Source organism: Ambystoma mexicanum, chromosome 4q (assembly GCF_040938575.1).
Source record: "Ambystoma mexicanum isolate Mex_15411 chromosome 4q, UKY_AmexF1_1, whole genome shotgun sequence".
NCBI classification, from domain to species: Eukaryota; Metazoa; Chordata; class Amphibia; order Caudata; family Ambystomatidae; genus Ambystoma; species Ambystoma mexicanum.
Genome location: NC_090928.1, coordinates 72,014,469 through 72,031,533, shown reverse-complemented (window position 1 = coordinate 72,031,533; position 17,065 = coordinate 72,014,469).

Below are 17,065 nucleotides of genomic sequence, written 5' to 3'. Positions count from 1 at the left end.
ATCTCAATGAGACCCACTGCTGGGCTGAGTACATTGTAAGTGGTTCTTGATTGTAAGGGAGGATGCAGGCACAGATGGACCTAGGGCAGCCATTAGGATTGCTTGAACATATGTCCTGTGGGAAGGTCGACTATTTCCAGTGGGTTTGCCCTGCCCCATGTGATTTCATGGTATTTCTCAGTGGTCAAAACGTGGCAACCAGCAACAATATTACTAAGACTAAAATAGCTTTCCACTCAACAACAGGGGAAAAGATTCAGCTTAATGACTTTGCTACTTGTGAAACAACCAACCTCATGTACTCAAGATGTTTCCCATGCTACATTTTTTATATGGAAAATTAAGGATAAGATGGAATGAACATGTGCTGAATGTAAGGAGCAAAAATTGAAATCCTGACTTACATGACAGTTCATTGAATTTCATCATCAGATTGCCCAAATGTGTTTTCAAATTTTGGAAGTCATCAAAACTACAGAATGACACTCACATATTCAACACATTCTTGATCAGAAATAAGCATTTTGGGTTGACAGATTGCCCTCGATCATCCCAGGTGGGGCGAATGAGTAATGGAACTTATCATGTCCTTTGCTAATTACAATGTAAGTTTGTTTGATTGATCATCCTGTGAATGTTTTGTCAAGTATCTTTATCCACATGGAATGGATTGTATACTATGCTATATACCAACTACTTTTCGAATAGTAATCTATGATCACATAGCCACTCATGTGATTACAGAACATTAACTCATAAGAAGTGACACTAACACTGTATGCTGTACTATGAACATTAGTACTGCATATTTTGTGCATACATGTAAAACTATATGGCACACCTTTACAATGCATTACTAAGTTATGTATATCTGATACATGCTTGTATATGTGAATTGTATTCATGTTATTTTGAGCCACTGTTTTGCAACTTGTCTGACACTATGGGCCTGATTCACAGAAGCGTTAAGCGTTAAGCCCGATGAATCATGAAGAAGGAACTCAACTTGTATGTCCCTGTGTATGCTTAGCCCCTACTTTTCTTGTAGTTTATACTGTTGCAGCCATCAGCAACGATCAATACATTTTTCTTTTTCTTTTTTTCCCTTCACAAAATTGGCACATTTAAAAAAATGTTTCAATTGTTAGGATTTTTTCTTTTTTTAAATTATTTTCCATACTGTCTTTAATGTATTCAATAGCTGTTTTATAAACTGAGCTGCATCTTAGATCATGTATGGATGGGCTCCTAATCACCTTAACCAAGCAGACCCACCACTTAGGAAGCGAGTGCATGTTTGTACATAAAGCAAGTTTATTGTACAATCAGCCAGGGAGGAGCTAGGTGACCATGTCAAGTCAAACTAAACCAGGTCTCACTGAACCACATACGCTGACACATTATATACATTCTTGCAACAGTTAAAACACTCTCATATGTTTTGCTATAATCCACACCTATACTTTTTTGTTCAAAACCTGTACAAAGAAATTCCATCTTTCTCCAACTCCTCCATTCCCATTGGCCATTGTTATCTTAACAACCATCTTCACATCATATTCATAGCACACAACTCATTGGGATTCATCTGTGGTAGGTCATGACATCATGACATGGTTACACATTCATATACAAACATAATTTATTACGAATCACAACCGACCTGAAACCTTTTAACCTTCAACAATTGCACATGGTTTGCATGGATACTTCAAAAAAGCAGAATAAACAGGTTCCCTTTGAACTGGCGATAACCATCTCATCCACCCCAGCTTTAATGGAATCCTGGGAACATTCTAATCGAAATAACTACAATTTCAACATGCATGCCCCCTGGCCACATCCTGAGAAAATAATCGAATCACAAGGAGTATCAGTCACTTTGGCCTCGAGCATCGGTTCAGTCCATGTTTATTGCTGGTCAAAAACAAATAGCTGAAACCCATTGTCAAGCTCCCATACACTTACGAGATTACATCTGCTTTCTGCAATACTACCAGGCCATAAAAAACCATGATCGGTTTCTTTAGCTTAGCTGACCATCGGCTAAGGTCATAGTTACTTATTTACCCATCCTCTGGCCTCTGAAACTCTGCAAAATCAGTTTCTCAAAGGCAAACTCTGACTGTTGCATTTGAATCCATTTATAAAAAAAGCCCACTATATGTAGATTTATAAATGCCCTATGTATGTATATCACTGTGCATGCATGCTTACTAATTGTCGTGTTTTCTTCACAGTTTTGTTCTCTATGACCAGTACCCTTCTTTAAATGTGCTTTATGAAAACTCCTTGTTGCCCAGTTTCTAGGCACTTTATCGCACATTATATCTGGATGTGAAATGTTTTACATGTAATTGGAGGTTTTCACATTTATCTTTCTATGCACATACAAAGCTAATATGTATCAACCTAGCAAAAAGTAACTCTAACGTAACATATCGCATTCACATTTAACTACACTGAATGTATATACAAAATTGCAAAATTGCGCTAACTTTGCTGCATCCCCAGTCACAAATAAGGCGCGTGCAACATGAACGCCTTTTCATCATTGGGACTTTTGCTGACCACCCTAACATTTCCCCCTTTAGTTAATACTTTAACTAACAAATCATATTCCTGTTCCTTAAAACCCATCTTCTTGGGGTTTAACCCTACAACCATCTCTCATATTGGTGCCAAGATAGGGATACTCCTCAACTGAACAACCCCAACTCGCCCGCCGCCATTTCCACAATCTATATACTGCCCACACAATCATCCCAACTTGGTGGAGGACACAAGACAGCTTCATTCTGAGTACAGTGAAGACATTGTGAAGTCAGATACAGGCAAAAGATTCACCTTTCTAAAATACACTGGTTTATTTCTCCAATGTCAGGATGGAGTAAGGCCATAACGTGCCCTATGCTAAGGTTGGATTTCCCTAAGGATAGTCTGTTTCATAAAGTCCAACTCAAAAGTCTGTCTGAGTCCTAAACCTATATTTGCCCCCACAACTAAAGATATACAATGTGTAGAGAGGTCAGCAACCAAATAAACAGTGTTAAAAGTTTAGATCTTCTTCCAGCTCTTGCCTTGTTTTCCAACTTCAGTTTTCAATATTGATTCCAAATTCACTTTGTAACCTTACAGGCTTTTCAACAATTCATTTCACTTGCTTTCCTATGTAATCACAATTTAACACTTGTTAGACAAAACAACTTTAGCCTTTTGACTTTCCTTGGTTCACTCCAAGAAGGGGTTTCTAGATCTAGGCGCAGTTGTCGGAACACACAGTCCACCCTTCACAGGTCACACAACTGATAACCCTTAGCACTTTGTAATGTTCATTCATTCTCATTGGACTTTCTTGCCAACACACAATTCCTCTCTGTGTCATTAGTCCACATACACTTCTGTTTCACTTTGACAGTCTCTTGACTCTCCCAACAAGTGACTTTCTCGCCACTTACTTTGTAGTGTTTAATCCTTGTCATCGCCCTGCTTTCACACTATCCCATAGTGGTTATCATTTGTTTTTCACTTACTTCACAAGCTCTCATTACTGGCTTTTACTTGGCTTGTATTTTCATATTACATTATCTATAAATGTGTTTCACTTGTTTTCACTTTGTTTGCAAATGCACATCACTTTCTTTTCACTCATGCAGTATTTTCATATATTTGGCATATCTTTTCCTCAGTTCAGTATTCAATAACACATTGGGCCTCATTACGAGGCTGGCAGCCGCGGAATGAACGGTGCCGGTAAGGGTCCGGCACCGTTCATTCCGAGGCCGCCACATTACAAGTTTGCTCACGGGTGGTGGTAAGCACGTTTGGCCCAGACCAGACGTGCATACCGCCACCCGTGAGCCGACCAGGATGCTTACAATGGACCCATCATTAACAGGTTTGTTTTTAGCATCCTCCCTATTCCCATTGAGCCCTATGGGGGATCGAATGGGAATGGGGATGTACCGGGTCCAGGTCCCGAGAAAAGGGGATTACCGGGCCAACAAAAGTTGGAACGGCCCGGTAATTCACTTTTTCCGGGACCGGGACACGCGGTTTGGAGGCAGCCATGCCGGTAAGAATGGCATGGCTACCTCCAAACTTGTAAATGAGGCCTGTTACGTACTTTGCAGCTTGTTCGGTATTTAGTATTTTCCATTCGGTCTCCAGACCCATTCATTATCCGTTTTCACTCAATCAGCATCTTCCTTTGTCCACACCAAGCCCCTGGAGTACCCCGGCATGAGTGTCATCTCTCTGTAACTCACCAGTGTATGGCCACTCCTCTGGGTTATTTCACTTTCCCCCCCGGCTCTCGCTTGCTCCCCCGTCTCTCTTTTCAGGAGCTCCAACTAGCAGCGCTCGCCTCTTCCGAACCTTCTTGCTGCTGTTTGCGCCGTATTGGAGACTTCTATGTCCCCCAGCTCCAGCTGTGGACATGTGGCTCAGTAATGTGCAGTGCTCTCAACCCTCTCGTGACCTGTTCTGGCCTCCGCATCTTTATCCCTCTCCTGCAGCTGTCAATGTCCGTTTCACTGGCCCCTATCTGGCCTACTCCACGTCGGATTGCTGCATCCCGCTTGCCAGGCAGTCCCCTCGTCCCAAGCAGGTCTCTGACATTTATATGCACGTTTAGCCTCTCAATTGGCTGCAGGTGCAAGTCCTTTGCCCGGCCACAATTACCTTTGTCAATGGGACATGCCTGCCCATTATAGTGATGTTCCACAATCCTCTTCTTTGTCACATTACCAAAGTGGTGTGCACAGATGGAAGTGTGCATTACTCCTAGTTGCCTCTTCCGTGTCCCAGTCTGAAAGGGATATAAATTTGGGACAGTTGATATGTGTGACAGTGGAGAATACTGGTAATAACTTATAAAGGCAGGGGGAGGGTAGGATGTATTCTGACAAGGGAAAGGGGGATACCATGCCTCAACTAAAGGCATCTTTCTTCCACTCGCCAAGGTCCTTCCACCCAGCTGATCCTCCCTCTCATATCCACCCCCAGGGTCATGATCCAAAAGCGATGTCCCTTCCCTGGCCACGTGAGAGGAATACCCAAAGGGAGTAGATGGGAGGATGCCCTCTGGTTCCTCATAGTACCCATGTGAGTTGAAATGACAGTGATTCTAGCCTTGTAGAGGGTCACAGTCATCATGGCAGCTGCTTTCGGTACCTGGGCAGAACAACATCATAAGAGCCTTTGACAGGAACAAAAGATGATAAGAAAAAAGACAAAAATAAGTAGAATTCATTTCACAGCAAGGCTCATTCAGGGCAGTACACAGGAAAAAAAGAGTCCAACCACAGGTCATTTGTGATCCCTGCCTCATTGTTCATAATTGCTCTGAGCTTATGCCAAGCAACAACAGTCTGAGTAAGTGACCCATTCTCAGAATCATTGGGCGGCACAAACATGCAACACATGCTCGCTATTTTCTGAGGAACCCCTTCATCCATAGATTTTAGGAGGGAGAGTATGTACCTATTTTGTAAAGGTTATAAGCCTCAAGGTCCAAAGTTCTTCTTTGATGGCACTGAATGCTGTCTCAGATGAATTAGCAAACAGTGAGAGTTCATATCAGGACCCCCACATTTGCCACAGTTTGGACTCAAGGCGCCAGGAGAGATGTGAAGAAAGTCTCAGTGCAACAAAATAGCCGGTACTGTTCAGGAATGTCCATTAAAGCTTTGGATGTTGTAGCTGAGATGTAATTGGACTGCTTGTTTCACTGCAATAGTCTCTCCTTTCCGTGGTGAACCAAATTCACTGATCTGTCCATGTGTGGTCGTTCAGGGGACGCATGGGGCACCAGGGACAAAGGGGGCCCAGATGTGGCTTTGGGTATCAAGCGGGCCAAGACCAAATGTTCTTCCGGAATAACGAGAACCGGCACATGTGATGTGGTAAATCTGCACACACCTCGCCAGGTTGGAGGCAACTGCCTATAGGCATATGACCCACATGTCCAAAAAGTGTCCAAAAAGATGCCGTACCTCCAGCCAGATCTGCGATGTGAATTGTGCATCTGTTGTTCCCATTTGTGCCAAAGGGCACTGTTCCATTGCCCTAAAAGCATGGAGAAAAATGGGTGTCTGTATCTTAACAAGTTTTTCTGGTTCCCTTTGCCATATCATATGCTGCAGATCGTTTTGCCACGCTTTTCCACATTGTTGATTCACCTATGCCACCACTTCTTCTGAGAATCCCCTCATTCCTGCAGCTCTGCAACTCTTCATCCCTTGCTTCCATTGGTTCTTGGTAAAAATATCCACTTCTAAACTTAGTTGGACTCTTTGTGTACAACAAACATTCTTCTGCTCTTTACGATCTGTAACTGAACATTCTTCGTCAACAGGTAGACTGGATGCTGTGACTGATTGCCCTTTGGACTTCCCTCAGACACTTGCACAATGTTAGGTGCACTAGACAGAGTGTGTCTGCTAACTCTACTTCATTTGGGATAAACACCCTAGAAACACCAAAAGCATGGGGATGAGATAGCAAATGTAGCAAAATCCTACAGATCTCTTTCACCCATTTTACCTCATGTGGCTGAACCAAACATTATCTGTTATGAAACCATGTTCATCTACTATTGGGTCTATTTCATCGTCCTCATTGGTTAAGAAATCACCATAAACATTTCTTCCTGACCTAAGCAATATATTCTTAGATTCTGTGTGACTAGATACATTTGAACCATCTATATCCATACCCGTTGCCATCTTCGAACAAAATTACAAAAGATACAAACAAAACATATAAACCCTCATCCTTACGTACATTATAAATTCGAAAATATTCTTCCTTTTTTAAAACAAATAAATTCACTTCCTGGTTTTCTGTCTGAACCCCCTCCCCTTTCCACTGGAATGAACTATGAATCCTTAATTAACATTTACCCTACTGCTGCTCCTGTGCCGGTGGACGTGTACTGGTTTCCCTTCATGTATCGCTGATGTGGATCCAGCTCTTGTTGCCCTCCACCTCCACAGCAGCCAGAGTCACATAAATCACACAGTGCGGCCCATGGAAAAGCCACTACGTTCAATAGTGCAAAAAGTTCCAGATGTAAATCCAGTCTCCCAGTATCAGTGGTTGCTTGTGCTGATCATCGATTTCCTTGTCACTTTCTTCTGAAGACTGTTGGTGAGAAAACACAACCTGTGAAGATATACTCTTAACACTTTTGGTTAAAGTCCTACAGTACTCCATAAACTATTCTCCTAGGACCTCTGCGGTGTTGTGTGCATCTGATGCAGTGCATGCAGGTGAGAGAGGTGTGTGCAATCTACGCCGCATCACAATCTCATGGGGGCTGAGGTGGTGCTCTTTCCATGGCTGATTTCTCAAATAAAACAGTGCTAGGTGCAGGCAGTGCAACCATTGCTTTCTAAACTTGTTTCCCATCTTGGCCAGCTGGGCCTTAGGGACCCCGTTTAGCCTCTCCACTATCATGTTGGCCTGTGGGTGGTATATAGAGCATAACCTGTGCTTCATTCCCTAAAGCAAAATCATTTCTGTGAACAAGGCATTTAAAAAATGGCTTCCATTTTTGGATTTCAAGACCTCACAAATTCCCCACCATGGAAATACCCCTCTCACCAGAACATTTACTGCAGACTTAGTATCAGGATGTACGCAGGGACCAACCTCAAGCAACCAGGAGAATGGACAAACACCCACAATAAGATACCGGTAATAGTTACATCTCCTGAGCATATCCACAAAGTCAATATGGAGCTCCTGCAATGGCCCAGAGGGTCTCAGGCAAAACTCCCCTTACTGACCTCATGGTGTTTCCAGGATTGAATTCCTTGCAAACTATATGGTTCCCAACAAATCTACGTAACTGTTCCTGGAGGTTCGGTATAAACCTTTCCTCCTGGAGCTCTGCTGCAATTTCCCTTAGAGATGTGTGTGACAGGAATGAAGTTGCTCAGGAGACACAAGGAGCAAAGCTCCTTTCTCCAGAGCAAATCGGAGAGCGAGAGGGAACATCCTATCTTCGCCCAAAACTTCTGTTCTTCTTCAGTGCTTTCCCATGCATTTCTATGATTTGAAGCACTGGGACTGCAGTACATGGGGCTGGCTGCTGGGACATGGCTTCCATTTTCTGGAAATCTGTAAATGGCAAATATGCAGACTCATTTACTGCCCTGTCTGCGGCATCATTTCCTAGTGCTATGGGATTAGTATGACTAGTATGCAGAGCGGAATTTACAAGGCCTACCTCTGTGTACAGGGTAAATGCTTCAATTTGTCTGGATAGCAGTGCAGCATGCTGGACAGGGATCCCGTTAGATCTCTTTAACTCTCTTCTCTGCCACTGTGATAACCCTGAATGTAGAGTGGAGGTGACATATGCAGAGTATGAATAAAAAGTGACTATCTTCCCCTTACTCATTTCTAGCACCTCTATAAGTGCCACTAGTTTAGCTGCTTGCGCTGAGCAATGCAAAGGCAACCGTTTCTTCAGTCTGACCTGGTATCCCCCATCCCCAAGGCCCACAATGGCTGCACCTGTATGCCTCTCACCCGTGTCTTGTTTACTTGTTAAAGACCCATCGACAAAAGATACATTACTTTCCTCCAAGGTATCTTCTTTAACAGCACAATCATGAACAATGTCATCAGGTTTCTCTGGCTCGGCTACAAATGTTGCAGGATTGTCTAGGTGACACCACCTTGGATGTATCGATGCATGTGATAAAATAACCTAGTACCCCAAAACACTTTAGGTCATCAAAGTCGACTTGGATTTTTCCAAGATCACAAAGACTGCATTTTCCACGTACAATGTCACCGGGTAACCCATGGTAATGGTTGAAGACCTTTGAATTGCAAAATTAGCCACTGCTAAAGCTTGCTCACAAGGGAACTGTCCCTGCATCACTGAGTCTAGGAGTCCGCAATAATATGCTTAAGGCTTGTGGCCTAGCGATGTTTGCTGGGTCAGGACCTCAGTCATCACTGCCCGTTCGAATTAGAAAACAAATAAAATTATTTCTTGTAATTCGGGGGCACCAAGAGCGAAGCATTACTGATCGCAGCCTTGAGTTCACGGAAGCAAGTCACCCTTTCTTCAGACCATTCTATCGGACCCTTTGCCTTCTGTGCTTCCTGAAGTCCCTGCAATAAGGGCTTCACGTAACCAGAGTAGTCAAAGATCCATGATCTACAATAGTTACAGAGCCCTAAAAACTGTGTTTGTTTCACTGTGACTGGCTGAGGTGCATTCTGAACTGTGGTGGCTCTCTCTGGCATTACCTTCCTTCTGGTAGGCGATATCACTTACCCCAAATATACTACCTCTGTGTGACAATACTGCAATTTTTCTTTGTCCACTTTGTACCCCTTCTCTGCATGCAGGGTGAGCAACGTTATTGAATCTCTTCTATACTGCTCCTCCGAAGTGCTACATACTAGCAAATCGTCCATGTACTGGATAACTGTACTGGACACATGTAAATTCCCCAAATCCTTCTGAACCACCTTGTTAAAAACAGTTGGAGATTCACAGTACCCCCGTGGCAACCTCAGATCTCTGACCACGATTCGTAAACACCATGAGGTACTGAGAATCGGTATTTTAGGGGACACCCTGAAGTGGATATACCTAGTAGGGAAAGAGAATATTGGCAGGATTTGGTACCACTTGAAATTCGGCCTCAACAATATTATTGCGAGGGTGCATCCTCCAGCTTGACCCCTTCACTTTCTTCACAGGGTAGTGCGAGAAACCTGAGGGCGTGCTCACTTCTTCTCCCCTTGGATCCTCTACACAGGTGGCCAGGGAAAGGCCATCACTTTTGGATCTTGACCCTGAGGGCAGAGAAGAGAGGGAGGATCACCTGGGTGCAGGGTCCTTGGGGATTGAGAGTAGGATGACCTCAGGCGAGACATATCTCCTTGATACCCTTCCTTTAACCGCTTATCACTTAAAGCAGAGGGATAAAATATTGTTGTCAGTCAGAGAATCCCAAACCTTTATACGACATGGAGCCTTAGGTCCTATAAAACCAGGACAGGTAAGTTTTACTATGTTTTCCCCTTCCTCTCATTTAGAGCCAATAAAAGGGGACCTGGAAGTAAAATCTGATATCACTGAGGATCTAGAATGTATTTCTGGATCCGATTCAGATGTCAGTTCAAGCAACACCATATCCCCTCCTGATGGCATCTTTAGAAGACGTATTAGCACAACTGGCCAAACACCAGATCGAGGCTGAGCAAAGACTACAAACTGGGCTAGAAAGACAAATAGCCGCTCAAGAAAAACCAAACATTCCCCAGGCAGTCTTACCACCTTATAAAGAGGGAGACAATCGAGGAAACCTTTTCCTGAACTTTGCACGGCTAGCACGCCAATTCCACAGGGGGGATGAGTTGAAAATCTGTTATTTAGGCTACTTCTGAAAGGAAAGTTACATACATCATATCAACGGTTGAATCTCCTGTGAACTGCATCTTTTGCTGATATTAAAGAAGGGCTCCTACAATGGGTAGGTCAAACTGGTCATTTCTACCACCCAAAAATTTAGAAACTTAAAATTGGTCCTGGGAGCGAGGGCCACCACGGGGTGCACAGATGCAGGGAGCCTCTGCGTAAATCTCCTGTCCCACGGTCCCAATAGGTGGCTTGAGCCCCCACTTCTACCTCCCAAAACAGAATAGACAGGGGATTGTGGGAACCCCACAGCACCCACTGTCCCAAAAGCAGGGAAAATCGGCCTCCAGATTGGAGGAGGACCGACCTCGGAATAATGCAGAGAAAGTGAACATAAAACCCTGCTTTGAGAAGGAGCTGCAGCTGAAGGGAAAGGCATCCCATCCACCTGCGGGGGACCCATGAAGATCTGCTGGTGGAACGAGGGGGCAGAAGGAGGATCCAGACCCCAGTATTACCTCTGGGACATCGCAGGAGGTACGGCCACATGCAGACACTCGTCATGATACCGACGGCAGACCAGGACCAGGTAACTTCAGAGGGAAGTAGAGCCGGTCACGTTACGCTTGCACCGGCTGCACCGGAGCACCAACTCACTCGGTGCTACACAGAGCTCTAATGAGAGGTAGAGATTTGGCCTTGGTGAACAAGAGGTGATGCACACCTTTTTGCAATGCTGGATTGAGTGGCGGTGAAGGGCGCATTACAAAGGGAAGTCCCGGGAGGGCCTGTGGCACTCTGCCCACAGAAAGAACCTGCTGAGCACAAGCATACTGGCTTGAGGGATCACCCTGGAGGGGCGCAGCGGTACGTGTAAGATCACTGACCCTATTTTGATATTAAGTTGCCTATCCAAGCCTTTGATCACTGGGCCTGGGCCCGTGGATACAAGAGGGAGCCCAGGCTCACACAAAGGTCAGGTGCAGTGACCCGGCCCAAAGAGAAGCGAGAGGAGGGTATTGTAGGGGTTTTGCCTCTGCCGTATCTTGAAGTGAAGTTCCACTGACCAAGACGGTGCGGAGGTCACGGAACACGATGCGCACCCCACTGGCAAAGGAGAAATCTACACAGATATAGGACTCCACTGTGTGACCCCATCATATGCACCAAGGAATAAGAGGGGGGACCCAATTGTGGAGACACACCGGGATCATACCCGGGGAACCACCCGAGGAGAACAATAGCGCCCCACTGTTCTCCAGACCCGCTCTTGGCACACAGCATCTGCAGCCCCCCACAGTCTGTGGTCAGTGCCAGGCCCTTGGAAGGGGTCGGTGTAGAGGAGTGTACGCCCTCGGCAGACCACCCAAAGGGATAATCACACCTCTCAAGGTTCTCTAACACAGGCACAGGAGAAAGGAACCCACCCGCCCGGACTAAGTCGCAAGCTTCGGGACACACTTGAGGGGGATTCAACGGGAGAGCACCATATACCCAAGGATGGGTGTGCCCCCAATTCCGGGGCATGTGCCCACCTCCTGGGTTCCGGATACATGGAGCACTTAGCAGCCTGAACCTACGGCCCGGGGACAGCGTGGTGCACAGTCACTATCAAGGACCTGAACTGCTGAGAGGATAACAGAAAGAGGCAGGGAACTGACATTGTGGAGGGTGCAAGGCAGAGGGACAGAAGTGCGTGGGCACTGACTGGGCATCCCCCTCTCCTTACAACACCAAACTTCTGTGGTGTGGGCCCCCTCCATAGGGGCGTGTGCCTGCCACAGGAGACACCATAGGAGCACCGACCTGGAGGACCCTCTGCCGGTTCGGGCGACGGCCATGGAAGACACAGCAATTTCACCCCTCTGAGGCATACAGGGGGAGTGGTTCAAGCAGGGGCCATGTCTGCGACATTGGATCTAAGTACATGGAAGCAAGGCAGAAGTTGGCCACATACAAATATATTCCGAGCCTGCCCGGGGCGGAACCCTCAATACAGACCAAAATGGCGACAATGTCGGATGAATCTGCGGCTACCAAAAAGGATGTGGTGGCCCTGATGGAAGAAATAAGGAACCTAAGGGCGGACATTGGAGGCAGGGTGGACAAAATCACCCTGAGGATAGACAAGACGGAGGAGCGCCTGGAGGAAGTAGAAAATAACCAGACCTCCTTGAGCACCCTTGAGTCTCAAATGAACTAACAGATAATTGAAATTGAGAATCGGGATGAGGAACTCTGTTTAAAGATGGACGATCTTAAAACCGTGTGAGGCGGAACAACCTGAGGCTGTTTGGCATTCCGGATAGGGAAGGGGAGTCAATCAATACCTGAAAAGAACACTCCATGAGGTCATTAAACTGGTAAAGAAGTATGTATTCTTAAAGCTAAGTTTACGTGGACGTGAGGAGGTAGAATTTGTGGTTAGGTCACCCGAGGAGGGGAGCAGCGACAAAGGTGTGGAGATGAGACGATGGCTGTAAACTCAGGCACACAGTGGGGTGGCCATCTGAGAGTGTGGATGCTCAACGTAAAGGGGATGAACTTGCCTACAAAATGGTCGTTAGTGGCCAGGGAGCCAAGTAGATTGGGCTTAGAGGTAATGTTCCTCCAAGAGACCAAATATGCCAAAGGGGAGGAAAGGAGGGTCCCGGGTGGAGGAGTGGGTTAGGCTTACTGGGGCTCCGGACCCTTGAGGAAGGCGGGAGTGGCGATTCTCCTTAGAAAGTGGCTGCAAATGGAGGTGACCAAGATCTGGGCTGATGTAGAGGGCAGGGCCTTTCTGATTGTGGGCATTGTACAGAAAGTGTGTTTTACGTTTGCAACAGTTTACTGACCCAACCAGGGACAGCTGAGGTTCCTGTTGAAAACGATGTCAAAAATTATGTGTGAGGCTTCCAGCCTTATAATTCTGGGGGGAGACATTGTGCTGGATAGGCAGGAGGGTGGATCAGGGATATTGGGTCCTCCCAGGAGGGGGGGGGCGAGGAGATCTCAGAGATGTTGGGGGTTTATGGGCTTAGGGATGAATGGCGGCACCATCACCCGAATGAGAAAGGGTATACCTTCACTAGGATTGACTACTTATATGTCTTGAGAGGGCTATGGAAGGCAACTGAATGGCCGAAGATCTCACCGGTCTCATGGTCAGACCATGATATGGTAATGGTGGAACAAAATAGGGGGGGCCTACCGCACAAGTGGTCAAAATGGAAATGTAACGAGTCACTCTGGAAGGACTCAGTGTTCCATGCAGAAATGTCAGAAGAAATTGGGAAACACTTTAAAATGAATGATACAGCGGAGGTCCCAGGAAAACTGTGTGGGAAGCAGGCAAGGCGGCATGGAGCGGGATCCTGATGAGGGAGGGCTTGAGGGGAAAAATGGAGCGGACCCTAATTGAGAACAGACTTAGAGAGGAGATTCTTCACCTCAACGGAAAGGCGAGGGATGCTACTGAAGACAGGGAGTATAGCGTAGAAGAGGCGAGAAAGAAAAGGGAACAACGCAGACTCCTTAAAGAAGGCCAGCTAGTGAGGAAGTTACAGTTCCTCAAACAAAGGATTTATGAGAAGAGAGACAAGGCGGACACATTGTTGGCCAACAGATTACGTGGACAACGATCCGAGCAATGGGTGGTGGACATGGATGAGGAGGGAGGGGGCTCGGAGAAGGTAGGGATTCAGGAAGCCTTTGCAACATTTTATGAGACCCTATACAAATCGGAGGCCAACCCAGGGAGGGGAGACACATCGGCATACTTGACTGAAACACAGATGCCTAGACTGTCCCGAGAGGAGGCGACAGTACTGGGAGCCCCCATAACGGCAGGGGAAGATTGGTATACAGCTGGCTTTTATAGGTCATTTATCTCCCCTCTCCTCCCCTTCATGGTGGAACTCTTCAATGAGATTCTGGAGATGGGGGAAGCCCCGGGATCATTCTCAAGGGCATTAATAACAGTGATTCATAAGGAGGGTAGAGACCCCACAAGATGTGGGTCCTAACGCCAATCTCTCTTCTGAACAAAGATGCTAACATCTACACGCGGTTGTTGGTGGCGAGACCAGAAACATACATGCTCCAGCTGAAACATTTGGATCAAGTAGGCTTCATATTGGGATGGCAAGGTGCGGATACGATGCAGAAAATCTTGCACTTTATTCATGAGGCATGGGAGGTGGAATATGACCCTGTCCTTCTTTCAGTGGACCCTAAGAAAGCGTTTGACAGAGTGGAATGGGGCTTTCTAGATGAAGTTTTGGGTAAAGTGGGTGTAGGTTCCAGGTTTAGGAGGGGCGTGAGGGCATTGTATACTTCCCCCCCCAGACTTCGGTCGTGGTTAATGGAGATTACTCCCATTGGTTTGACTTAAGTAGGGGTACGCGAAAGAGCTGCCCCCTCTCACCGATTTTATTTGCCCTTTCCCTAGAACCTGTGGCACTGAAAATCAGAGGGGACCCTCAGGTTGAAGTTCCAAGAGTTGGAGGAGGTGAATATAAATTGGGACTGTACGCTTATGACATGCTGCTGCACATAAAGAACCCCTTAAAGTCGATACCGAGGGCGATACAGTTGATCGAAAAATATGGGGAAATATCAGGCCTGACGGTTAACAGGTCTAAGTCCATCCTATTTCTGTTGAAGGTGGGCAAAGAGGAGGATGGGAGCAGGTTTGCCACTTTGGGACTGACGGTTCAGTGAGACACACTGAGATGCCTGCGGATCAATCTTACGCGGGAGCTTGGGGCTCTGTTCGATACAAACTTCCCCCATCTTGTCAAGATTTTCGATCTGACCTTGATAACTTCGGGAAAATTGACTGTGTCATGGCTTGGGCGTTTAAATGCTATGAAGATGGTTTGTGTACCACGGTTCTTATTCGCATTCCAGATGCTCCCGATTCATGTTCCCAAGTCCTTTTTTGGGGATACGAAGGGTGCGATGCTTAGGTTTTTGTGGCAAGGGAAGAAGGTGAGGGTTGCGCATGAAGTCCTTGCACTGCCTAGAGATAAGGGACGGAAGGACTCCCGAATTTGAAAAAATGCTACCAAGCGGTCCAACTAAGGGTCCTTATACCCCATCTGAGAATGCAGATGGAATTCCAGTGGATTGACGTAGACAACAACAATTTAGCTCCTGCCACTGTGGCGAGATGGCTGTGGGCACTGAGATGCGCATTACCGCGCCAAATCAGGTACCACCCGGTCTTGGGAACCATAGGGGAGATCTGGAGGGAGAGGGGGGATATAAAGGGTGTCACCACATGGCTATCTCCCCAGAGCCATATCAGGCCTCCAGCTGGGCGGAAGCCAATCCAAAACCCAGAGAGATTCCAAGCATGGTTTGAGGCAAGATTGGAGAGGGTGGGACAGCTCTGGAAAGGGGGTTCTTTTATAACAATCACTGATCTTGAGGCTGCTTTGGGCATAGGAGCTCTCTCTGTCTTTTCGTACCTTCAACTAAAGGGAACCCTCACGAGCGATAAATGGAAGAAGATACAGAGGGACCTCACCCCCCTTTGAACAAATACTAGATAAAAGAAGGGAAACAAAGGGCCTGATCTCGGTTATGTATAGCGCGCTGGTGACTGCATGGAGGGGCTCAATGGAGAACTTGAGGAGAAGGTGAGAAGGAGATATGGGAAGTGAAATGAATCCTGAGCTCTGGGGGAGGTTATGTATCGGGGCTGCAAGGAGTTTGATTTCAAGTCAGTATAAGTTACATGCCATTAATCTTCTCCATAGATGGCAATATGTTCCGGTCAGGCTCTCAAGGATGTTTCAGTCGGCAAGCCCTTAGTGCTGGCGTTTGTGTGGGGAGAGGGCCGACTACAGGCACATGTGATGGGGTTGTCCTCGTGTTCAGGTGTATTGGCACGAGGTGATGGGTTGGATTAAAGACATAGATGGAATCCACAGTATTATAACACCATTGGTGATACTATTTGGGATGGATGTAGTGGAGGGAGAACTCAGCAGGTTGACAGGGGTGGCAGCGCCTCTGCTGCTTGCGGTACGAGCCTGATTAGCAACAAAATGGAAATGTACGAATACACCAGAAAAGAAAGAATGGATCAATGTTGCAATAAATATATGTACGATGAAAAGGATAACTGCTGCGCTCCATGAGAAACCAGCACCACATGAGGCTCTATGGGGTGAATATACGGCTAGATACATCGGGGGAGTGTAAAGGACACTTATGTATTCACACCTGAGACTGAGGCCACTCAGCTATAGACGTTTAGGGATGAGGGAAGCCTCCCCAACCTCATTGTGGTCCCCAACAAAATGTACAATTAAGCAGTAGTGTGAAGCCTCCCATGTGACGGCCAAAGACATTGGGCCTCATTACAAATCGCCAGGTATGGAAACAACGGTGGTGGTAAACCCGCCGCCACCGTTGTTTCCATGCCGGGCGATCACAACTCCTGCAGGCGGGAGGTGATGTTCCCGCCAGGTCGGACCTGGCCGGTTTAACACCGCCCGCCTGCATTGCGAGATGCTGCCGGTGTTTCCATGATCCCCATTCCCATTGAGTCCTATAGGACTCAATGGGAACCCCATTCCCATTGAGTCCTATAGGACTCAATGGGAATGGGGATTAACACCATTCCGCCTCCGTGATTCCCGGGAAACCGGGGTTGTAATACCCCGGTAATTCCGGGAA